The sequence below is a fragment of the Heterodontus francisci genome, chromosome 8 (assembly GCF_036365525.1).
Source record: "Heterodontus francisci isolate sHetFra1 chromosome 8, sHetFra1.hap1, whole genome shotgun sequence".
In the NCBI taxonomy this organism is placed as follows: domain Eukaryota; kingdom Metazoa; phylum Chordata; class Chondrichthyes; order Heterodontiformes; family Heterodontidae; genus Heterodontus; species Heterodontus francisci.
Genome location: NC_090378.1, coordinates 11,244,168 through 11,269,544, shown reverse-complemented (window position 1 = coordinate 11,269,544; position 25,377 = coordinate 11,244,168). Strand labels below are relative to the sequence as shown.

Below are 25,377 nucleotides of genomic sequence, written 5' to 3'. Positions count from 1 at the left end.
TCCGAGTTTTTAAAGCAATGGCTCGCTTCCCAACCCCACACACCCATGCCACCAATCTGCTCCCCTCCCTGACCACTGTCGACTACTTGACTTCGGAACTGTAGAGTTATATTTGACCCTCTGCTGAGTTTGCAACATCATATCCTCTCCATCACAAAGACCATCTGCTTCCATCTCAACATTGTCTGGCTTGGCCTATGCCCCTAACTCAGGCCATCTGCTGCTGAAACCCTCAGCCATGTGGTGGTAACCCCCAGATTCAACAGTAGTCTCCTGGCCAGCCTCCCATTCTCCACCCTTCATAAAATTCAACTCATCCACAAGTCTACTGCCTGTATTCTTATCCTGCACCATGTTGCACCCACTCTTTGCTCCTCCCTTCGCCGACATTGGCACTCCCCCTCCCACCCAACACTTCTATTTTAATGTTTTCATCCTCCGTTTAAATTATTTCATTGTCACGTCCCTCAAATCTCTGGAACCTCCCCTCTGAACTCAGTGTTAGAGTTCCTCGTACTCTGGCCTTGTGCATCCTCCCTTTCACCATCGGCCATCTTGCCTTCAGCTTTTTTCTGCCCTTCCTGAAACTCCTCTGCCCCTCCCCCTCCCTTGCTTCCTCAAAACCAACCTATCTGACAAAGCCTTTGGTGTTGCATCCTAACTCCTTTTGACTATTTTTCATTGTGCATCTGTGAAGCACTTAGGGATTTTTTTCAAGCTTAAAGGTACTATATAAATACAGGTTGCTTTCATTCTAATATGCAAGGCTGGATTGCATCCAATGCAAGGAGTCTTAGTAGTAAGGCAGATGAATTGAGGCCGTTGATTAGCACATGGCATTATGATATTACCATCAAAGAGACATGGGAGGGGCAGGGCTGGCAGCTCAACATTCCAGGGTATAGAATCTTCAGGCATGACGGGAGGGGTGTAAAAGAGGAGATGGCATTGCACTGTTGATCAAGGAGACAATTACTGCAGTAAGGAGGGATGATATCTTTAGAAGGTTCCTCAAATGAGGCCATATGGGTAGAACTTAAAAACAAAAAGAGGCAGTCACTTGGTTGGGAATGTACTACAGGCCTCCAAACAGTCAGGGAGAGATAGAGGAGCAACTATGTAGGCAAATCTCAGAGGTGTAAAAATAATAGGGTAATAATAGGGGATTTCAACTTCTCCAATATCAACTGGGATAGTCTTAGTGCAAAAGGCTTAAAGGGGGTAGATTTCTTAAAATGCATACAGGAGAGCTTTTTGAGCCAGTACATAGAAAGTCCTGCAAGAGAAGGGGAGGTACTGGACCCAGTCCTAGGGAATGAAGCGGGACAAGTGGTAGAAGTGTCAGTGGGGGAGCATTTCGGGGATAGTGACCATAACTCTAAGATTTAGGTAGTTATGGAAAAGGACAAAGATGGACTCGAAATAAAAGTACTGAATTGGGGAAAGGCTGATTCTAAGATAAAGCAGGATCTGGCCAAAGTGGGCTGGAAGCAGATACTTGTAGGAAAGTCAACATCAGATCAGTGGGAGTCATTCGAAGAGGAAATAGTGAGAGTTCAGAGCCACCATGTACCCTTTAAGGTGAAGGGTAGGAGCAACAAGTCCAGGGAACTCTGGATGTCAAGGGATATAGAGGATTGGATGGGTGGGGGGGGGGGGGGGGAAAAGGAGGCTTATGACAGATTCAGAGGGCTGAAAACAGCAGAGGCACGAGAGGAGTATAGAAGGTGTAGGGGGATACTTAAAAATGTAATTAGGAGAGCGAAGAGGGGACATGAAAAAACACTGGCGGGCAAGATAAAGGAAAATCCTAAGGCGTTTTATAAGTATATTAAGGACAAGAGGATAACCATGGAAAAGAGTAGGGCCCATTAGGTACCAAAGTGGCAATCTGTGTGTGGAGCCGGAGAACATAAGTGAGGTTTTAAATGATTACTTTTCATCTGTGTTCACAATGGAGAAGGACGATGTAGGTGTAGAGATCAGGGAGGGAGATTGTGATGTACTTAAATATACTAGCATTGAAAGGGAGGAAGTATTAGCTGTTTTAGCAGGCTTAAAAGTAGATAAATCCCCAGGCCCAGATGAGATGTATCCCAGGCTGCTATGTGAGGCAAGGGAGGAGATTGCAGGTGCTCTGACACAAATTTTCAAATCCTCTCTGGTCACAGGAGAGGTACCAGAGGATTGGAGGACAGCGAATATGGTGCCATTATTCAAGAAGGGTAGCAGGGATAAACCAGGTAATTACAGGCCGTTGAGTCTAACATCAGTGGTTTATTTTAATTTTACTTATTTTGAGATACAGCACTGAAACAGGCCCTTCGGCCCACCGAGTCTGTGTCGACCAAGAACCACCCATTTATATTAACCCTACAGTAATCCAATATTCCCTACCACCTACCTACACGAGGGGCAATTTACAATGGCCAATTTACCTATCACCTGCAAGTCTTTAGCGGTGGGAGGAAACCGGAGCACCCGGCGAAAACCCACGCGGTCACGGCGAACTTGCAAACTCCGCACAGGCAGTACCCAGAATTGAACCCGGGTCCCTGGAGCTGTGAGGCTGCAATGCTAACCACTGCGCCACTGTGCCGCCCCAAACACTCACGCCTCCCCGTCGGGGAAAGGAACCGCGGTCTCCCGCATGACAGGCGGGGATACTAACCACCACACTAACGAGGAAGCACAATTGGGAAACTATTGGAAAAATTTCTGAGGGTCTGGATTAATCTCCACTTGGAGAGGCAGGGATTAATCAGGGATAGTCAGCATAGCTTTGTCAGGGGAAAATCGTATCTCACTAACTTGATTGAATTTTTTGAGGAGGTGACTAGATGTGTAGATGAGGGTAAAGTAGTTGGTTTAGTCTACATGGACTTCAGTAAGGCTTTTGATAAGGTCCCGCATGGGAGATTGGTTAAGGAGGTAAGAGCCCATGGGATCCAGGGGCGGCGCAGTGGTTAGCACCGCAGCCTCACAGTTACAGGGACCCAGGTTCGATTCTGGGTACTGTCTGTGCGGAGTTTGCAAGTTCTCCCTGTGTCTGCGTGGGTTTTCTCTGGGTGCTCCAGTTTCCTCCCACATCCAAAGACTTGCAGGTGATAGGTAAATTGGCTGTTATAAATTGCCCCTAGTGTAGGTAGGTGATAGGGAATATGCGATTACTGTAGGGTTAGTATAAATGGGTGGTTGTTGGTCGGCACAGACTCGGTGGGCCGAAGGGCCTGTGTCTGTGCTGTATCTCTTTAAAAAAAAATTTGGCAAGTTGGATCCAAAATTGGCTTCGTGGCAGGAGGCAGAGGGTAATGGTTGAGGGTTGTTTTTGCGAGTGGAAGCCTGTGACCGGTGGTGTACCACAGGGATCGGTGCTGGTTCCCTTGCTGTTTGTAGTGTACATTAATGATTTAGGCGTGAATACAGGAGGTATGATCAGTAAGATCGCAGATGACACGAAAATTTGTGGTGTTGTAAATAGTGAGGAGGAAAGCCTTAGATTACAGGATGATATAGATGGGCTGGTAAGATAAGTGGAGCAGTGGCAAATGGAATTTAATCCTGCGAAGTGTGACGTGATGCATTTTGGGAGGGCTAACAAGGCAAGGGAATATACAATGCTTGGTAGGACCCTAGGAAGTACAGAGGATCAGAGGGACCTTGGTGTACTTGTCCATAGATCACTGAAGGCAGCAACACGGGTAGATAATGTGGTTAGGAAGGCATATTGCATTAGCTGAGGCAAAGAATATAAGAGCAGGGAGGTTATGATGGAGCTGTATAAAATGCTAGTTAGGCCACAGCTGGTGTACTGTGTACAGTTCTGGTATCACACTATAGGAAGGATGTGATTGCACTGGAGAGGATTCAGAGGAGATTCACCAGGATGTTGCCTCGGCTGGAGCATTTCAGCTATGAAGAGAGACTGAAAAGGCTAGGGTTGTTTTCCTTCGAGCAGAGAAGACTGAGGGGGGATATGATTGAGATATACAAAATTATGAGGGGCATTGATAGGTTAGATAGGAAGAAATCTTTTCCCTTAGCGGAGGGGTCAATAACCAGGGGGCATAGTTTTAAGTTAAGGGGCAGGAGGTTTAGAGGGGATTTGTGGGGAAAAAAAATACACCCAGAGGGTGGTTGGAATCTGGAATGCACTGCCTGAAGGGGTGGTAGAGGCAGGAACCCGCAACATTTAAGAAGTATTTAGATGAGCACTTAAAAAGCCACAGCATAGCAGGCTATGGGCCAAGTGCTGGAAAATGAGATTCGAATAGTTAGGTGCTTGATGGCCGGCACAGACACGATGGGCTGAAGGGTCTGTTTCTGTGCTGTATAATTCTATGACTCTAATGGTACTAATTCCAAATGGTGTTCATTTCTCTGTAGAAATTGTATCTGTTAAAGTTTATGGATTAGGTAGGTGCCAAGTTTTCAACTTCTGTAAATCATTGGAAGCTTTCCGTAACAGTGGGCCATGGCCATTATCTCTGATGCTGATTGGTCATCAGGGTCATGCACTCATTTAACCCTTCTGCTCTTATTCATGCAGGGGTGACTCTAACAGACTTTGACCAAGTATGCTAAGCTAATTGTTTAAACTAATTTGGCAGGGGGAGGGGATGCAGACTCCTAGCAGAATAGGGACACAGCTAAGCACGGGAAAGCAAACAAGTCAGAGGGAGTACAGTGCAAGTAAGTTTCAAGGGAGTAAGACCAGGATGGAAGGCCTCTACTTCAATGCCAGGCGTGTGGCAGGTAAAACGGATGAGTTAAGGCAAGGATTGACACGTGGAATTGTGATATTGTAGCCATCACGGAGACATGGTTGAGGGAGGGGCAGGATTGGCAGCTTAACATCCCGGGGTATAGAATCTTCAGGCGAGACAGAGGAGGGGGCGTTGCAATATTAGTTAAGGAGGCAGTTTCTGCAGTAAGGAGAGACGATATCTTGGAGGGGGCATCAAATGAAGCTTTGAGTAGAGTTTAGGAATAGAAAAGGGACAGCCACATTGCTAGATGTTTATTATAGACCCCCAGATAGTCAGCGGGAAATTGAGGAGCAAATATGTGCGCAATTTGCAGAGGTGTGTAAAAATAATAGGGTAGTGATATTGGGTGATTTTAACTTTCCCAACATTAATTGGGATAGTCATTGTGTTAAGGGCTTAGATGAAGTGGAGTTCTTAAAATGTATACAGGAGAACTTTTTAGCCCAATATGTAGAGGATCCAACAAGGGAGGGTGCAGTGCTGGACCTAATTCTGGGGAATGAAGCCGGACAGGTGGCTGAGATGGTGGGGGAGCATTTTGGTGATAGTAACCATAACATGGTACAATTTAAGCTTGTTATGGAGAAAGAAATAGACAAGTTGTAAAAAAAAGGTTTTGGATTGGGGGAGAGCGAATTTTAGTAAAATAAGGCAGGATCTGGCCAAGGTAGACTGGAAAGAGTAACTTGTCGGGAAATCTACAGAAGAGCAGTGGGAGGCATTCAAAAAGGAAATGGGGAGGGTACAGGCTCAACATGTTCCCTCTAGGGTAATAGGTAGGAGCAACAAGCCCAGAGAACCAGAAATATTCAGGGTATGATGAGAAGGAAAAGAGAGGCTTTTAGCAAATACAAGGAGAGCAAATCAATGGAAGCATTAGTGGAATACAGAAAGTGTAGGATGGAGCTTAAGAAAGCAATTAGGAGAGCAAAGAGGGGATATGAGAAAGCTCTGGCTGGTAAAAGTAGGGAAAATCCCAAGGTATTCTAAGTATATCAGTGGGAAGAGGATAACCAGAGAAAGTGGAGGACCCATTGGGGACCAAGGGAGAAATTTGTGGGTGGAGCCAGAGGACATTGGTAGGGTGTTGAATGAATACTTCACATCTGTCTTCAACCAAGAGAATGAGGATGTAGATATGGAATTCAGAGAGACTGTGAGGTTCTTGAGCAAATTGTCATAGGGAGTGACAAGGTATTGGAGGTTTTGGAAGGCTTAAAAGTGGACAAATCTCCAGTTCCAGACGTTTTGTGTCCCAGGATGCTGTGGGAGGCGAGGGTGGTGATTGCAGGGGCTCTGACCCTAATTTTTAATTCCTCTCTGGCCATGGGGGAGGTGCCAGAGGACTGGAGAACAGTTAATGTGGTCCCACTATTTAAGAAAGGTTGTAGAAATAAGCCAGGGAACTGCAGACCAGTGATTCTCACGTCAGTGGTAGGGAAACTATTGGAGAAAATTCTGGAGGAGAGAATCTATCTCCACTTGGAGAGGCAAAATTTGATTAGGAATAGTCAGCATGGCTTTGTCAGAGGGAGGTCATGCCTAACAAATTTGATTGAATTTTTTGAGCATGTGACCAGGTGTGTAGATGAGGGTAGTGCAGTTGATGTAGTTTACATGGATTTCAGCAAAGCCTTTGACAAGGTCCCACTTGGGAGACTTATCAAGAAAGCAAATGCACACGGGATACAAGGTAACTTGATAAGGTGGATTCAAAAGTGGCTTAGCTGTAGGAGACACAGTGATGACAGATGGCTGTTTTAGTGACTGGAAGCCAGCGTCCAGTGATGTATCACAGGGATCTGTGCTGGGTCCCCTATTGTTTGTCATTTATATAAACGACATAGATGACTATGTGGGGGTAGGATCAGTAAGTTTGCGGATGACACAAAGATTGGCCGAGTGGTTAACAGTGAGTTGGAGTGTCTTAGGTTACAGGAAGATATAGACGGGATGGTCAAATGGGCAGAAAAGTGGTAGATGGAATTTAATGCTGAAAAGTGTGAGGTGATGCACTTTGGAAGAGTAATGTGACACAGAAATATTCAATGAATGGCCTGACACGGCGAAGTTCCGAGGAACAAAGGAACCTTGGCGTGTTTGTCCATAGATCTCTGAAGGCAGAAGGGCAGGTTAATAGGGTGGTGAAAAAGGCATATGGGACACTTGCCTTTATCAATCGAGGCATAGATTGCAATAGCAGGGAGGTTATGTTGGAGTTGTATAGAACTTTGCTAAGGCCACAGCTGGAGTAGTGTGTGCAATTCTGGTGGTCACATTATAGGAAGGATGTGATTGCATTGGAGGGGGTGCAGAGGCGATTCACCAGGATGTTGCCTGGGATGGAACATTTAAGCTATGAAGAGAGGTTGGATCGGCTTGGGTTGTTTTCACTGGAGCAGAGAAGACTGAGGGGTGACCTGATCGAGGTGTACAAGATTATGAGGGGCATTGACGGGATGGATAGGGAGCAGCTGTTCCCCTTAGTTGAAGGGTCAGTTACGAGGGGTCACAAGTTTAAGGTGAGGGATGTGAGGCTTAAGGGGGATTTGAGGAAGAACTTTTTTACCCAGTGGGTGGTGACGGTCTTGAATGCCCTGCCTGGGAGGGAGGTAGATGCAGGTTGCCTCACATCCTTTAAAAAGTACCTGGATGAGCACTTGGCACATCATAGCATTCAAGGCTGGCAAATGGGATTAGGTAGACAGGTCAGGTGTTTTAATGCATCGGTGCAGACTCGATGGGCCAAAGGGCGCCTCTTCTGCACTGTATTATTCTGTGATTCTGTGATGCTCTGAGTCCTTAGTCTTCATCTGTCTCATTTGGGCAGTGTCAAAATAGAGTAGGTAAACTACTCTGAGATCCCATCATAGGCATTGGTCTTAATGGATAGCTGTAAAAACTGAAAATCTTTGAAACCTGACTGAGAGAGAAGGCTGTTTAATCTTTTGGCTGGAATCCCTTAATTAGTTCTGATGAGGGATCTTTACCTGAAAGGTTAAACTTTCGTCTTTGTTTTTATTTCATGTGTCTGATGTTTGTAGTTTTGCAGTTTAATGGCCTGAATTTTGTGGCGAAGTGACAGAACTTGCCGTTGATCTCCAAGAAAGCTGCCCGCAAAGATCTAGTGATCTCTCTGACATGGATTTCAGCACTCCTGATCTAAATTTCATTTGAGCACCAACTATAGGGGATCCCTAGCATTCAGAAACAATATCAAGCAGGCTTAGCAGCCAATCGCATTGGAGAATGCTCACAGACAGCAAACCAGGAAATAAGAACTGATTGACCTTCACTTTAGTCATTTTATTGAAGGTGAAATAAAGATTGGAACATGCATGTGGGATTAAGATAGAAGCTGAAATATCATAAGCTTTAAGAAAAAACATAAATTTTTTTTAACCATTGTTGAGAGTGCATTTTTCAAAAAAGAAGTGTTTTTAAGGACCTATAGTTAAATTGTGGAAACGGATTCATTTGGAAGTCTGAAGAAATGCTGGACTTTTTTTTTTACAAGGGTCATTGAAAGGACATGACTGTGAAAAAAAATTACTAGAAGAATCGAGGAGTGCTGAAAACAACTTTTACTGGAGATCACCTGCCTTAAGATAAATAAACAACAGGAACCTTGGACTAAGGGGAGATGTTGGGAGAAGCCACATTTCAAGGTTTATGGAGGTCAAGATGTTAGCTTTCCGTTTGGGGTTTGGATATTTTCAGTTCAGTTGGGGTATGAACCATATTGAAGACAGGTGAAGATCAGCCTGCCAAGGAAAAAACAGCCAACTCATCACTTTCCTCTTGTCGCTGAAAAAACCCTATGTATTCAGTGTGATAACCGAAACCCTCGATGCCACATTTCTCCTGAGAATCTGGGGGAAAAAACTGCCAGATTAATTCTCGACGCCACCTGAAAAGGACTATTCCAGAAAAGTGACTGGTCTACGTGTACTCGAATGCCAGACTGAAAGGGACAACTGACATCTTTGCAGATCTTTTTTTTCCTCTAAGAATTAGCAATTATTTGGCCCAAGTATTTTTTTTCACAGCATCTGTATACTAAATCTAGTTACTCTGTCAGCAGAATCGGTGCAATGATATAAAGGTGGCTTTAAACTATTCCTCTTTGTATAGTAAATTTTAAAAAGGCCCTTGTCTTTATTTGGTGTAAATTTACCTGATCATGTTCGATGAGGAGTGAGTGTAATCTGTTCTATTCCTGTTGTGCTGTGTGATATGTAAAGTACTTCACTAAAACAACTCTTTTACAACTGCCCTGTGTTGACTTAAATATGTCAGCACAATACCTCTCAGTTATCTTAGAAAAATTAGCTTAATGCGACATCGTTGGTAGTTCGGGTTTTCACATTATATTCTTTGTGGTATTTTCCTTATTTGTAATGTACATTGCCGAACCTTTTTTTGGTGCCCTCTAGTGGTTTGATGTGCCATCCCTATAAAAAGACTTCAGTTATTGTCCAGTTCTGACAATCTGAAAAATACGTTGAACTGTTTCTCTCTCCATAGATGCTGCCTGACCTCCTGTGTGTTTCCAGTGTTTTCTATTTTTATTTTGCATTTATGTAGTATCTTACCACGTCTCAGAATCATTACAATGTACTAACCATACCAAGATTCCCAAAGCACTTCCTGAATTTCCGTGCAAAGTAGATGCTGTTGAGTGGCCAGATACTGAAACTGTTTTGTGCCAATATCCAAGTCAATTATAAAACACACTGCTTTTAAAAGTATGATTTTTTTTATTCATTAAAAACCATAAAGCTTTCTGATTAAATAATTCCAATAATAAAAACAAGAAATGCTGGAACCACTCAGCAGGTCTGGCAGCATCTGTGGAAAGAGAAGCAGAGTTAACATTTCGGGTCAGTGACCCTTCATCGGAACTGACAAATATTAGAAAAGTCACAGGTTATAAGCAAGTGAGGTGGGGGTGGGGCAAGAGGTAACAAAGGAGGTCTAGATTGGACCAGGCCGCATAGCTGACCAAAAGGTCACGGAGCAAAGGCAAACAATATGTTAATGGTGTGTTGAAAGACAAAGCATTAGTACAAATTAGGTGTTAATACACTGAATATTGAACAGCAGCAAGTGCAAACCTGAAAAAAACAGTGAGTAAGCAAACTGAACAAACTAAGATGAAATGAAATAAATGCAAAAAAAAAATGTAAAAAGAAAAAAAAAATCACTAAAAATGAAAGTAAAATGGGGGGCTGTCATGCTCTGAAATTATTGAACTCAATGTTCAGTCCGGCAGGCTGTAGTGTGCCTAATCGGTAGATGAGATGCTGTTCCTCGAGCTTGCGTTGATGTTCACTGGAACACTGCAGCAATCCCAGGACAGAGATGTGAGCAGGGGGGAGTGTTGAAATGGCAAGCAACCAGAAGCTCGGGGTCCTGCTTGCGGACTGAGCGGAGATGTTCCGCAAAGTGGTCACCCAGTCTGCGCTTGGTCTCCCCAATGTAGAGGAGACCACACTGTGAGCAGCGAATACAGTATACTACATTGAAAGAAGTACAAGTAAATCGCTGCTTCACCTGAAAGGAGTGTTTGGGGCCTGGGATAGTGAGGAGAGAGGAGGTAAATGGGCAGGTATTACACCTGCTGCGATTGCAGGGGAAGGTGCCATGGGAAGGGGACGAGGTGGTGGGGGTAATGGAGGAGTGGACCAGGGTGTCGCGGAGGGAACGATCCCTTCGGAATGCTGACAGGGGAAGGGAGGGGAAGATGCGACTGGTAGTGGCATCACGCTGGAGGTGGCGGAAATGGCGGAGGATGATCCTTTGGATATGGAGGCTGGTGGGGTGAAAAGTGAGGACAAGGGGAACCCTGTCACGGTTCTGGGAGGGAGGGGATGGGGTGAGGGTAGAGGTGCGGGGAATGGGCCGGACACTGTTGAGGGCCCTGTCAACCACAGTGGGGGGAAATCCTCGGTTGAGGAAAAAGTAGGTCATATCAGAAGCACCGTCATGGAAGGTAGCATCATCAGAGCAGATGCATCGGAGACGGAGAAACTGGGAGAATGGAATGGAGTCCTTACAGGAGGTAGGGTGTGAAGAAGTGTAGTCGAGGTAGCTGTGGGAGTTGGTGGACTTATAATGGATATTAGTAGACAACCTATCCCCAGAGATGGAGACAGAGAAGTCGAGGAAGGGAAGGGAAGTGTCAGAGATAGACCATGTAAAGGTGAGAGAAGGGTGGAAATTGGAAGAAATTGGAAATAATTCCAATACTTACTTTCCAAAAAAACTTTGGGTGAATATCAACAGAAGATTTGAGTTATTTTTTATCAATATTCCTTAGAAATGCAGGGTATATTTTGACCAGTATTTCCTGAATCAGGAGCATTTTATCTCATGTGCTAGCTTGGGAACGCCGATATCACACTGTAGTCTTGTCTTCACCCAGTTCCTGTCCAAAAGCTTCTTCCCATTCTGTATCTCTGCCTTCATTGTGGTAACTTTGATTTCTGGGATCGCTCATTTCAGACTGTACAATACTAATTGATTTTCCAGTTGTAAAAATATTGAAGAAAAATAACCTGGCGGAGTTGAACACCTTTCAGTTCTGAACTTGTTTTGACAAAGTGTTAAGGTGACGGAGGGAGTGGTGATATGTAAGAACATAAAGTATGGAACAAGAAGAGAGTGTTTCTCACCAAGCCCGTTCCTTGGGCAGGCTATGTACAATTTGCCACATCATGGACTCCAGCCAATCCATTCAATCCCTGAAGAAGGTGACCAATTACAGTTGAAAACTTCAAGAAAATTACGTGAAATATTTCCCTGGTACCAGAGTACCATTTCATTTCTGTCAGACTTCTAGGGGAAGTGGTGTTGAGGTAGATGATCAGCCATCATCTAATTGAATGGTGGAGCAGGCTTGATGGCCCACTCCTCCTATGTTCCTAGATGCTCCATTGGTCACAGAGTAATGTTACGTCTTGCAGTATTTTACTGTAAAACAGCTATCCAGATTGGCTTGTTTAGTCACGTCAAGAACAATAGGTATTTGGTTGCCTTTATATGAAGCCAAGAACTGTGCTAGTGGTGCCAAAATTCTGGCAAAGTCTTGCACAACCAGTGAAAAATGGGTCTTTCCGCCTTGGAAAATCCTGGCAAATATACATTTGGATTGCAGCTGGTCATGCATCAGAAGCTGGTGTTGCCAGCACAGGTCTCATTCAATATAAAAGCAGCTTATGTTTAAACTTTCACCCTCCAGAATAGCTGTCAGGACAATGTGGCCACCTGTTGATATAATTCAGGCTTCTGGAACAGACTTCTTTTGCTTATCTGCTAAACAAGTATTTTTCACATCAGTCTGACTTTCTACAGTCGTCTCGCGGGGAGACAAATTGTGTGAATGTGTGCCCACTTTGAAAGAATGAGGCAGTCTGAACTGAGCTGAGCTTGCAAGCTATTTTACTGAGCATGAGCTATGGCATTGGAGTCCAGTGTAAGAAAGATATTAGATTTTTGAACTAGTTTGCAGTCTGGTCTAATTCGAACTCTTACTCGTATTCGTTCGCCTATTTAGAACAATAAATATCTCTATACCATCAGAAAAAAATATTTTGGATGTATTAGTCATCTAAATTTTCAAACTTTATCGGGTAATCTCATCAGCTGCTTAAAGCCACTTTTAGGCAGCTTTTGCCTTAGAGAGGCGTTTGTGCTGTAGGTGGCTGACATTCAGGTCGAGCACTGGTGTACCAGCCATGGCTTGGTTGGTAGCACACTGTTCTGAATCAGAACAGTTATGGTTCAAGTTCCACTTCAAAGACTTGAGCACAAAAATCTAGGCTGACACTACAATGTGGTGCTGAGGGAGTGCTGCACTGACTGAGGTGCCACCTTTCAGATGAGACATTAAACAGTTCCTGTCTGTCCCCTCAGGTGCATGTAAAAGATCGTGTGGTACTATTTTAAAGGCAAGCGGAGTCATTCCTGGTATCCTGGCTTCCTCCTTCCCTCAATCAACATCACTTTAAAAGAAAAAAAGATTATCTGGTTGTTATCACCTTGCTATTTGGAGGAGCTTGCTGTGTGCAAATTGGCTGTCGCGTTTCCTATAATGCAATGGTGACTACACTCAAAACTACTTAATTAGCTGTAAAGCACTTTGAGATGCCGTGAGTTCTTGAATGGTTCTGTGTAAAAGCAAGCCTTTCTTTATGGCAGAAACCTCAGTTTAAACTTCTTGAATGTCTTAGTGAATCTAATGTCAGCAGCAGAGACTTGGATTTATGTGGAGCTTTTAATGTGGGAAAACAACCCCCAAAGTACTTCACAGAAGCATAATCAGACAAAAGTGGATATGGAGACAAAGGGATGGGTGACTAAAGCTCAAAAATGTGGGTTTTGAGGAGGGCTGAAGGGAGGAGAGGCATGAGATCCACAGAGCGGGAACTGGAGGCACACCCTTTGGGGAAATCTCCATAAAATACTCTGCACTCCTGTTCTAACAACCTCCTTAAAACCTATCTCTCCCATCAGGCTTTTTGTCACCCATCCTAATATCGCTTTATCTCACTTGACACCTATTTCTGTCCAATTATCCCTCTGTGAAGTACCCTATGGCGTATATAAATGCAAGTCGTTGTAAGGAATGTAAATGCAATTTTAAACAGGCACTTTTTTAGTTTGGATTCCAGGAGTATCGTGAGCTGGCTGAATACACTAACACTGTCTAATCCAATTCTGTTATCACAGTGCCAGAATTGTAGACCCAGAAAAAAACTTGATATTTATGTTACCAAGATAAGGGAGATGGATTTTGTCCCCTAAGTGCAGAGAACTGACTCATGAAATCTGACTTAAAGAGGTGTTGGTATAAAAGAGCTTTTGAGGCAAATCCTTATTTGGCACCATTTTAGATCTGTTAGGCCCTCTGAGTTCAATATCAGCACCTGGAATCAAAATCCGTACAGTGACATGGAATGTTTGTTATTGATGCCAACAATGCTAGTCTTGGATGCCTTCCATCCAGCAGTAAAAATTTTAATCCTTGTTGGCTACCTCAAAAAATTTGGCTCCATTTCTTTAGCCACAGAATTGCTCATGCAGTAAGTAAGTAGGTGATTTGGTCCAAGCAACTGTAATGGCCAGGGTGATTTTTCCCAAAGTCATAGACTAATGTCAGTGTATCAGCAAGTGTTCGGGAGATATTTATGTTCATTGCACTGCAAATTAGTATATTGGTTGGGTTGCTTGAGGCAGCTGTCCTTCTGCGAAGAGCTGATCAGATTTCCCTAGCTTTGGCTAGGAATGGGAAGAGGTGGGAAAGGAAATATAAGTTGTGGTCCCGACTTGATATATAACTTAACACCATTTAGGTTTTATGATTTTGTTCATGGTGCCAAACCACAAATTACTTTATTTTGAATTCAATTTTGCTTCTTGCCATGCTGAGATTTGAGCCCATAAACCTGAGTTGTCGGTCCAGTGCCATAACCACTAAGCTACTTTATCATCTACACGAGGTATCAGTGAACCACAATGCTGGATTTGAGGATGGTCACTCTGATGTAAGCAGGCATTGTGGCCGGCTGCTATCCATCTGAAGGGCACGAAATTAGATAACAGTTTCAGCCCCAGTGGAGGTTGTGGCGCAGCAGTACAAAATGTTTTTTTTTTTGCATTTTGGCCTGGCATCAATTCCCATGGTCTACATCATTTGCAGTGTATCTGAGGCAAGCGAATCTCCGCAAGGATCCATATCTAAATGACAACAAGAGCAACTTGCATTTATATAATGCCTTTATCATATTAAAAAAAACCTCAAGATGCTTCTCAAAGACATGACATGGGCAAGTAGCTGGCAGATACCAACATATTCAGGAACCTTGGTGAGCACAGTGATGTTGCAGATAAGATGACAGGGCTTTGGAGGAGGGGATGATGGACTGACATTGAATCATAGAATGGTAACAGCACAGAAGGAGGCCATTTGACTATGCTGTTCTTGCCAGCTCTTTGGAGGAGCATTTCAGCTAGTCCTGCTCCCCAGCCCTTTCTCCAGAGCCCTGCAAATTCTTTCTCTTCAGGTGCTTGTTCACTTTCCTTTTTGAAAGCCACGATTGAATCTGCCTCAACCACGCTCTCAGGCAGTGCATTTCAGATCTTGACATTCGCTGCTTAAAGTTTTCCCCTTATGTCTCCATTGGTTCTTTTGTCATTTGCCTTAAATCGGTGTTCCCTAGTTCTGGACTGTTACGCAAATGGGAACAGTTTCTCTCCCTATGTTCTGATGAAAGGTCACAGGCCTGAAACGTTAACTCCGCTTCTCTCTCCACAGATGCTGCCAGACCTGCTGAGTATTTCCAGCACTTTCAGTTTTTATTTCTCTCCCTATGTATTCTGTCTAGACCCCTCATGATTTTGAACACCTCTAGCAAATCTCCTCTCAACCTTCTCATCTCTAAGGAGAACAGCTGCAGCTGCTCCAATCTATCCACATAAACGAAGCCCTCATCCTGAGAACTATCCTCGGAAATCTTTTCTGCACCCTCTGGAGCCTTCACATCCTTCCTACATTGTGGTGCCCAGAATTGGGCACAATATTCCAGTTGAGGCTGAACTATTGCTTTATAAAGATTCTTCACAACTTCCTTGCTTTTGTACTCTATGCCTCCGTTTATAAAGCCCAGGATCACGTATGTCATATTAACTGCATTCTCAACCTGCCCTGCCAGCTTCAAGAATTTGTGCACATAAGTCCCCAGGACCCTCTGCTCCTGCATCCCCTTTAGAATTATATCCTTCATTTTCCATTGCCTCTCCAAGTTTTTCCTATCAAAATTTATTACTTCATACTTATTTGCATTAAATTTCATCTGCCACCTGTCTGCCCGTTCAACCATGGATACGACGCACCAAATGACCTCCTGACTCTATCTAACCATTCTGTGATATACATGGCATGTAGGCAGGCTCTGGCTCGCTTGTGTTACGCCTCTGGTTGTTTAGGTTTGAAACAGGGATCAGCCTTTGAATGAGGTACTTGGAGGGCTGCTAGCACCTGAGGAACTGCATGATTTGCTAGCTGTGCAAAGTACAGGAGAACATGAATTGAATGTAATTATCAATGAAAACATTGGGTAGTCAAAACTGAAATTCACAATGCTTTGGGGTATCTGATTAATAAGCTCATTAAAAGAAAATGTTAAAACTGTATTTATAAAAGAAAATGATAGTCTCAAACTTTAAATTCTTTGACTTAATTTAAAAATGTTAAACTTTTTCTTGCTGATGTGGATATCTTTGTTTGGATTTCCCTCCTCACTATGCCACCTGGATGATGTCAATTCAGGGTGAGTGCTCCCACATGTTCTGGAACGGCTTCATTGCAAACAAAGAGTAGCTGTGACTTTGAGTAGTGTGGCAACTGCTGAAGTCTGGCAAAGCTGCATGTGTAGTCTTCTACAGTTGAGTGACTGCCAGGCTGAAGTCCATTATTTGCACTGGAGTTGCTCTCGGACCTTCACTGCGGTTGGTATTATGAAGGGCATAGCGAGGGGAGAGGTCCTATTTTTAAAAAATCAAAGTAATTTGAAGTGTGATATTTTCTTCAATAGTAAGGGAGAGTATTTTGAAGAAAAAGTGGCTCCCATAACTCACCTTTTCTTCCGCCGTTAAACCCACTGTTTCCCAGTTGCAGACAAATACTCATTATATGAAGTTTGAGTTTTCATATGTAATCTAAAATGAAGTTGACCATGCTTTTTTTTATTTGTTCGCGGGATGTGGGCATCACTGGCTGGGCTAGCATTATAGCCCATCCCTAATTTCCTTTGAGAAGGTGGTGGTGAGCTGCCGCCTTGAACCGCTGCAGTCCTTGAGGTGTTGGCACACTAACAGTGCTGTTAGGAAGGGAGTTCCAGGATTTTGACCAGTAACAGTGAAGGAACGGCGATATAGTTCCAAGTCAGGATCATGTGTGGCTTGGAGGGGAACTTTGTATGTGGTGGTGTTCCCATGCACCTGCTGCCCTTGTCCTTCTAGGTGGTAGAGGTTGAAGGTTTGGAAGGTGCTGTCGAAAGAGCCTTGGTGAGTTGCTGCAGTGCATCTTGTAGATGGTACACACTGCTGCCACTGTGCATCTGTGGTGGAGGAAGTGAATGTTTGTGGATGGGGTACTAATCAAGCCAGTTGCTTTGTCCTGGATGGTGTCGAGCTTCTTCCGTGTTGTTGGAGCTGCACCCATCCAGGCAAGTGTACACTCCTGACTTGTGCCTTGTAGATGGTGGACAAGCTTTGGGGAGTCAGGTGGGGAGTTACTCGCCACAGAATTCCCAGCCTCTGACCTGATCTTGTAGCCACAGCATTTATGTGGCTGGTCCAGTTCAGTTTCTGGTCAATGGTGACCCCAGGATGTTGATAGTGGGGGGTACAGCGATGGTAATGCCATTGAATGTCAAGGGGGAGGTGGTTAGATTCTCTTGTTTGAAATGGTCATTGTCCGGCACTTGTGTGTCGTGAATGTTACTTACTACTTATCAGCCCAAGCCTGATGTTGTCCACGTCTTAGTGCCTATAGACCTGGGTTGTTTCAGTATCTGGGGAGTTGTGAATGGTGCTGAAATTGTCCAATCATCAGCAAACATTCCCATTTCTGACCTTATGATGGAGGGAAGGTTATTGATGAAGTAGATGAAGATGGTTGGGCCTAGGACACTGCCCGTGAGGAACTCCTGCAATGATGTTCTGGGACTGAGGTGATTGACCTCCGACAACTGTAACCATCTTCCTTTGTGCTAGGTATGACTCCAATCAGTGGAGAGTTTTCACCCGATTCCCATTGATTCCAGTTTTGCTTGGGTCCCTTGATGCCATACTTGGTCAAATGCTGCCATGATGTCGAGGGCAGTCACTCTCACCTCACCTCTGGGGTTCTGCTCTTTTGTCCATGTTTGGGCCAAGGCTGTAAAGAGGTCAGGAGCTGAGTGGCCCTGTCGGAATCTAAACTGAGCATCAGTGAGCAGGTTATTGCTGAGCAAGTGCAGCTTGATACCACTATCGATGACCCCTTCCATCACTTCGCTGATGATTGAGAGTAGACTGCTAGGGCAGCAATTGGCTGGATTTGTCCTGCTTTTTGTGTACAGGACATAACTGGGCAATTTTCCACATTGCTGGGTAGATGTCAGTGTTGTAGCTGTACTGATTAGATTAGATTAGAGATACAGCACTGACAACAGGCCCTTCGGCCCACCCACTGGAATGACTTGGCTGGAGCATGGCTAGTCCTGGAGCACAGGTCTTCAGTTCTATTGCAGGAATGTTGTCAGGGCCCATGGTCTTTGCAGTATTCAATGTCTTCAGCCATTTCTTGATGATATGCGAGTAGTCCTGAGTTGTAGCTTCACCCAGGCTGACAACTCATTTTTAGGTTTACCTAGAGCTGCTCCTGGCATGCTCTCCTGCGCTCTTCATTGAACCAGGGTTGGTCCTGTGGCTTGATGGTGATGATAGAGTGGCGGATTTGCTGCAAGAAGAACAATCCCAACTTATCTTGTCTTTCCATGTAACTGTACTCCCTCATTCCTGGTGCCATTCCTGTAGATCTCTGCAGCATCTCTGACACCTTAACATGTTTTTGGTGCCTGGAATTGGACATAATACTCCAGCTGTGGGCGAACCAGTAATATATGAAGTTTTAATCTAATTTCCTTGTTTGTTTACTCTGTACCTCAATTGTGAAAGCTAAGGATACCATTTTTTTTTTAAAACAGCCTTATTAACTTGACCTGCCACCTTCACATATTTGTGTATGTGAACCCCCAGATGTCTCTGTTCTGGCACTGTCTGTAAAATTAGCTTATATTGCTTTTCCTCACTCTTCCAAAGTCTGAATCACTTCACACTTCTTGCTCCTGTAATAGAATTAAGTAGCACTTATTTAATATTTGTACAAATGTTTAAATATAACTTTAAATTGCATCGGAAGTTAATAGTAAATACATTTCAATTATTTCCTTGCTTGCATCACTATATCCTCCTGTCTCCTGAGGCTTGTGTTGGACCCAAGAAGGTATGGATTCTTCCAGAGCAGTAGGTGGCACTGCTGCATTTTTCAATTTTGCTGCTACATGTGATGCAGGGTTACTAATTATTTATAGGGCACTATTTGGACAGCAGCTGTGCTATTAATCTAAAAAGCTGAAATACCAATCTAAAATTGTGCAAATTTAGAAAACGGTTGCTAATCTGTTTGATATGCATATAATAGTGCTATAACAACACACACTAATGGATTGCATGAAGGAGCTAGACAGGTTCTTGTCACCAAATAGAATTTTGCATTATTAGAAATGCACCAATACTGTGAATATGCGGACTAGATGGACCCAAGCTTTTCTGCTTGCATCTGTTCAAATGTTACTATAAAATAAATTATATACAGTTCGAAAGAATGTTCAGGAACTGAGACAGTTCTAAAGAGTGTGCAAGAACAGAAGGACCTGGGGGTGCATGTGCATTGTAATTTTGAAGGTGGAAGGACATATTGGGAGAGTGGTTAGCAAAACATATGGGATCTTGGGCTTTATAAATAGAGGCATTGAGTCCAAATGCAGGGAAGTTATGCTTAACCTTTATAAAGCTCTGGTTAGGCCCCAACTGGAGTATTGCATCCAGTTCTGGTCACCACACTTTAGGAAGGATGTGAGGGTCCTTGAGATGGTGCAGAGGAGTTTTACCAGAATGGTTCCAGTGATGGGGGATTTTAGTTACAAGATTAGGTTTGAAAAGCTGGGTTTGTTCTTCCTGGAGCAGAGGCTATTGAGCGGAGATTTAATAGAGGTGTACAAGATTATGACAGGGAAAACTATTCCCATTAACTGGGACAAGGACTAGGGGACACAGATTGAAGGTTTTGGCAAGAGATGCGTGGGAATGCGGGTAAGAACTTATTTATGCAACGGATGGTAATGACCTGGAACTTGCTGCCCACAAGGGTAGTGGAAGCGGAGACCATGATTTCAAAAGCAAATTGGTTGGGCGCTTGAAGGAAATAAACTTGCAGGGCTACAGGGATCGAGTGGAGGAGCGGGACTGACTGGAATGCTCCGTGGAGAACCAGCATGGACTCGGTGGGCCGAATGGCCTTCTGTGCTGAAAAGGACTCTATGAAGGGAGCTGATGGAGAATGAGGATAAACCAGAGGAGAAATAGATATCTATTATAGTCCCATGATAAATTGAAAGCGCAAGAGGAGAAATAGTAAGGGCTAGTTTAAAAAAAATGAAAACATGATTTCTGGCACAGGCTCAATGGGCCAAACAACCATCTTTTGCTGTATGATTCTAAATAATGCAAAATGAACCTGAAGAGTGAGAAAACAGCATTGTGAATATGAAAAGTGGTATTAAAGAGGGTCTTGTTTCAATAAAGAAAAACTTACTTGGACAATTCTTCTCAGACATGAAAAATAATTTTGTACTGTATCTTCATGATACTAAGCACTTCCAACTGTGGTAAAATGGAGTAAAAATATTTGCACTGCACTACAGATGAATGCAAGGAAGCATACCGAGCTGTCAGCCGTTTTTCATTCCTTTATGCAACGTCATAATGGATCCTCATGAAGTGGGTTGTTTAAGCTTTCAGATTTTGTTGCTATGGAGAAGACGAAAACAAAATTATGGCTGGGAACAATTAGAATTAAGAGTGCTAGGCAGTGAACTATGACCGGGAGACCTGTTATAATTAGTGGAATTGAATAGTTTGATGGGAAGAGCTAATGCTTAATGTGTCATAAAAATGTGAGACTGTCTTAATTTTCAGAATGAGATTTTGCTATTAGATTTTGTGAATCCTACTTTATTTGATTGCTGAAGCTTTTTAAGGAAAGATTTTGTGTTCAAATTAAAATATTCATTTGAGCGTACCACAACCCTCCTATTTTCTCAAGTCCTTTAGTGCTGATGTATGATGAGTATGGTTCCGTGGGTCACAGAAGTTCTCTGGTACTTTGAGGTAGTCATTTTTCATGTGTGAGACTAGATGGATTCTTTGCACTGTGGGCAAGCTTCAGATCTTGTCCTCGCACGCCTCAGGGCGGTACAGAGGCGCAGTGGTTAGCACCGCAGCCTCACAGCTCCAGCGACCCGGGTTCGGTTCTGGGTACTGCCTGTGCGGAGTTTGCAAATTCTCCCTGTGACCGCGTGGGTTTCCGTCGGGTGCTCCGGTTTCCTCCCACAGCCAAAGACTCGCAGGTTGATAGGTAAATTGGCCATTGTAAATTGCCCCTAGTGTAGGTAGGTGGTAGGAGAATTGAGGCAGGGGATGTGGTAAGGGATATGGGATTAATGTAGGAATAGTATAAATGGGTGGTTGATGGTTGGCACAGACTCGGTGGGCCAAAGGGCCTGTTTCAGTGCTGTATCTCTCTGACTCTATTTTCCAGCAAAGTTTAAGGACCAGCTGTGAGGACCCTTAGCTGGTTATCTCCTCTGCTTTCAGGGGTGGTGAGCTTATTTAGCATGGCCCAGCATGAGAGTGTTATATTCGCACAGACTTGAACTGGCCTCTGATTTCGCACATGTTGAACAGTATTTCAGGCTGAACTGGACTTTTCTTGATCTCTGTGTACTATTTGACTCCAAGCTGAGCTCCCTACCCCACATACTCTCCACAAAGACTGCCTGCTTTCACTTCCACTTCCAGAGCATCAGCTGCGTTGGCTTTGCCTCGGTCCAGCTGCCACTAAAATCCGCATTCATGCTTTTCAGATTCTTCGCACTTGAAACTCCAGCTCAACCAAAACTCTACTGTGCTGCAACAAGTCCTGCTCACTTATTCCCCCCCCCCTCTACTGTGACTTAACAAAGTTGCCAATTTAAAATTTGCTTTCTTGTTTTAATTTCCCCTACACCTTGAGCTCTTATTTTGTATAGTAACCTTTGATTTGGTGACTTATCAAATGCCTTTTGCAAATCCAAGTAGACCAATCTACAGGTTCCACTTTATCTACATTGCTTGTTACTTCCTCAAAGAACTCCAATAAATTGACTAATCTAATTGAATTTTTTGATGTAGCAGAGTAGGTTGATGAAAGGATTGCAGTGGATGTTTATATGGATTGTAAGAATGCATTTGATAACCAGCCTTTTATGTGGCAACTTAACAAAATTGAGGCTCATAGAATAAGAGGGTCAGTGTCCAATTGGATAAAAAATTGGCTTGATGACAGAACAGCGAGTTGTAGCAAATGGTTGCTTTTCAGACTGGAGGATGATAGATAATAGTGTTCCCCAAAGGTCAGTGCTGGGACCATTGCTTTTTTTGTTATGTATAAATTATTTGGATCTTGAAATAGAGTACAGCCTCAAAATCTGCTGACAACGCCAAACTTGGAGGTGAGGCAAACCGTGAGGATATGTACTGCCTGCCACAGGACATTAGCTAGCAGAATGGGCAGAGAGGTGGCAGATGGAATTTAATACTGACAAGTGTGCAGTGATGCATTTTGGCAGAAGGAATAGGGAAAGGCAATAAATTATTAATGGCACAGTTCTAAAGAGTGTGCGGTGTTACGGCCAGGTGAGGAGGGGATCACGGGCTCCCATCTTGCCCTTCATACGAACATATGAATTAGGAGCAGAAGTAGGCCATTCGGCCCCTCGAGCCTGCTCTGCCATTCAATAAGATCATGGCTGATCTGTTTGTCTCGAATTACACACTCCCATCTACCCCCGATAACCTTAGATTCTTGTTAGGCAAGGGAATCAATCCACCTCCGCCTTAAAAATATTCACCTCCACCATCTTCTGAGGTAGAGTGTTCCAAAGTCGCACAACCCTCAGAAAAAATTTCTCCTCATCTCTGTCCTAAAAGGATGACCCCTAATTTTAAAACAGTGCCCCCTAGTTCTGGACTCCCCCCCCCCCCCCCCCCCCCCACAAGAGGAAACATCCTTTCCACATCCACCTTGTCAAAACCATTCAAGATCTTGTATACTTCAATCAAGTCTCCCCTCACCCTTCTAAACGCCAGTGAAAACAAGCCCAGTCTGTCCAACCTTTCCTCAAGACAACCTGCGCATTCTAGGTATCAATATAGTAAACCACCTCTGAGCTGCCTCCAACACATTTACATTCTTCCTTGCGTAAGGAGACCAAAACTGTACACAGTAAACTTGAATCTCATTAGAAGATTCCAGAGAATACACTGAGGCAGTCATGTGACAATCTGTGCATCTCTGTGAAAGCTGGGAGTTTCTTTGAATTTGACCGCAACAGCGTTTATTCCTTTTTAAACAGTAGTTGTGCTCATCGCCTCAGTGAGTGTTTTAATATGATGGTGAAAGAACCAATCGGACAGGTTTTTTTGAGCTTAAACAACAGAGGTGAGTTTATTATACTTGATCTAAACTCAATCTAAATAAAATAATAAAATCTACGCTACACATTCATGCACGCATTCACACGAGAATCCCATACACATAAATAGATTACAGAGTGAAAAGTAGGATTTTGTGGTTGGATTAGAGTCCAGAATAAATGGAAATTAAGTACGCAGTCTGTGAGGTTGGATGATTTGGTGGTATTCCGGCTGAAGTTGCATTCTTGAAGTCTTTGGCTGGTCGAAGTGCACTTTGTGGCTCGGTTGTTTGGCTCAGGGCTTTCTTGAAGGCAGACCTCTAGATGTCTCTCTTCCCCTGGTCTCTGTCTGTGGCAATCTGTAGACTTGGAGGATCCACAATCGCAGACGGTATTCAAACTTATGGTGTTATCTGGAGAGAGAGAGGGAGGAAAACTGCCTTTCTGTTGCTCCACAGTCTGAGTTACAGCTTGTCCCATTGTTCAAGGAAACTCCCAGCTGTCACAGAGATGGACAGATGGTCACATGACTGCCTCAGTGTATTCTCTGGAATCTTCTAATGAGATTCAAGTTTCGGAATTGGCTCCCCAGGCCCTCGGATGCCAATATTTACACTTGGAGGCATTTGCTCTTTCAAAGTCAGTGTGTTAAGATTGCCTTGAATGCTGTGCTAATGAAGCAATCTTAGGCAATTTAATCACCTAGAGCAAGCCATTGTTCTGAATCCATGCTGCTCAGAGCTCTGACTCCTGTTGGGCCTTAGAATGTGAAAAGATGTTTCAGATGCAAATTGCGGTGACCATCTCGGCTGCCATTTTTTAAAGAAGTTAACTGCAAGATGTTTTCCATTAAAATTTTAATGTAATTTTCCAACCGATTAATTAATATTCCTTATTTGCATATTGTTTTTCTTGACAGCAGGAACAGAAGGACCTGGGGGTGCATGTGCATTGTAATTTTGAAGGTGGAAGGACATATTGAGAGAGTGGTTAGCAAAACATATGGGATCTTGGGCTTTATAAATAGAGGCATTGAGTCCAAATGCAGGGAAGTTATGCTTAACCTTTATAAAGCTCTGGTTAGACCCCAACTGGAGTGCTGCATCCAGTTCTGGTCACCACACTCTAGGAAGGATACAAGGGCCCTTGAGAGGGTGCTGAGGAGATTTACTAGAATGGTTCCAAGGTTGGGGGATTTTGGTGACAAGGTTAGTTTGGAAAAGCTGGGTTTATTCTCACAACAAAGAAGATTGAGAGGAGATTTAATAGAGGTGTACAAGATTATTCCAGGCTTAAATAAGTTAGACAAGGAAAAACATTAACTAATGGTTCAAGGACTAGGGGATACAGATTAAAATTTTTGGGCAGAAGATGCCCAAAAATTTAAATCTACATCCCCTAGTCCTTGGGATATGTGGAAGCAATTTTTTATGCAATGGGTGGTAATGACCTGGAACTCGCTGCCCACAAGGGTGGTGGAAGCGGAGTCAATGACTTCAAGAGGAAGTTGGATGGCCACCTGAGAGAAATAGATTTGCAGGGCTGCGGGGATCGAGCCAGGGAGTGGGACTGACTGCATAGCTCTCTGGAGAGCCAGTGTAGACTTGATGGGCAGAATGGCTGCCTTCTGTGCCTTAGATGACTCTCCTGACTCTGAATTAGTCAAACACATTTTCCCTCCCCCAACTATTGATTTTAAAGCCGTCTCTACCACCTTAGTTATACGATTCACCAGAACACTGGTCCCAAGATGGTTCAGGTGAAGACTGTCTCAATTGTACAGTATCAGCTTTCTCCAGAACTGCCAGTGCCCCATGAATCGAATCCCATTCTTCCCACACCAGTCTGTCTCGGAGTGTTGTTGGAATAGAAGAGATTCTAGAGATTTGGGTGGGGTGGGGTGGTGGGGCCAGGCCATGGAGGAATTTGAAAACAAGGAACAGAATTTTAAAATCGAGGCTTTGTTTAACTGGGTGCCAGTGTAGGTCAGCGAGCACAGGCAATGAGCGAATGGGATTTGGTGCAAGGAAGGACATGGGCAGGGTACTTAATCCATATTTACTGAACAACCTTTTCTTATCAAAATATAAAGGAGCAATTGTAAATCTGAAATAAACAGAAAATGCTGAATTTGTGCAGGACAGTCAGCATCTGCAAAGAGAAAAGGCAGCTTATGATGTACATAAGGTGAATCTTATTCACAGGGAGAAAATCAGCCAGCGTTCTTGTTGCTCATCCCTATTCAGTGGCCTCTGCTTTCACCT

At 43.7% G+C, this 25,377-nt stretch overlaps 1 protein-coding gene across 2 annotated transcripts in view; it reads left to right on the top strand.

Annotated features, from left to right (window-relative positions):
• The window catches only part of LOC137372648 (cAMP-dependent protein kinase catalytic subunit beta), a 165,050-nt gene that overhangs the window by 49,212 nt on the left and 90,461 nt on the right, over positions 1-25,377 (top strand). The window lies entirely within an intron of this gene.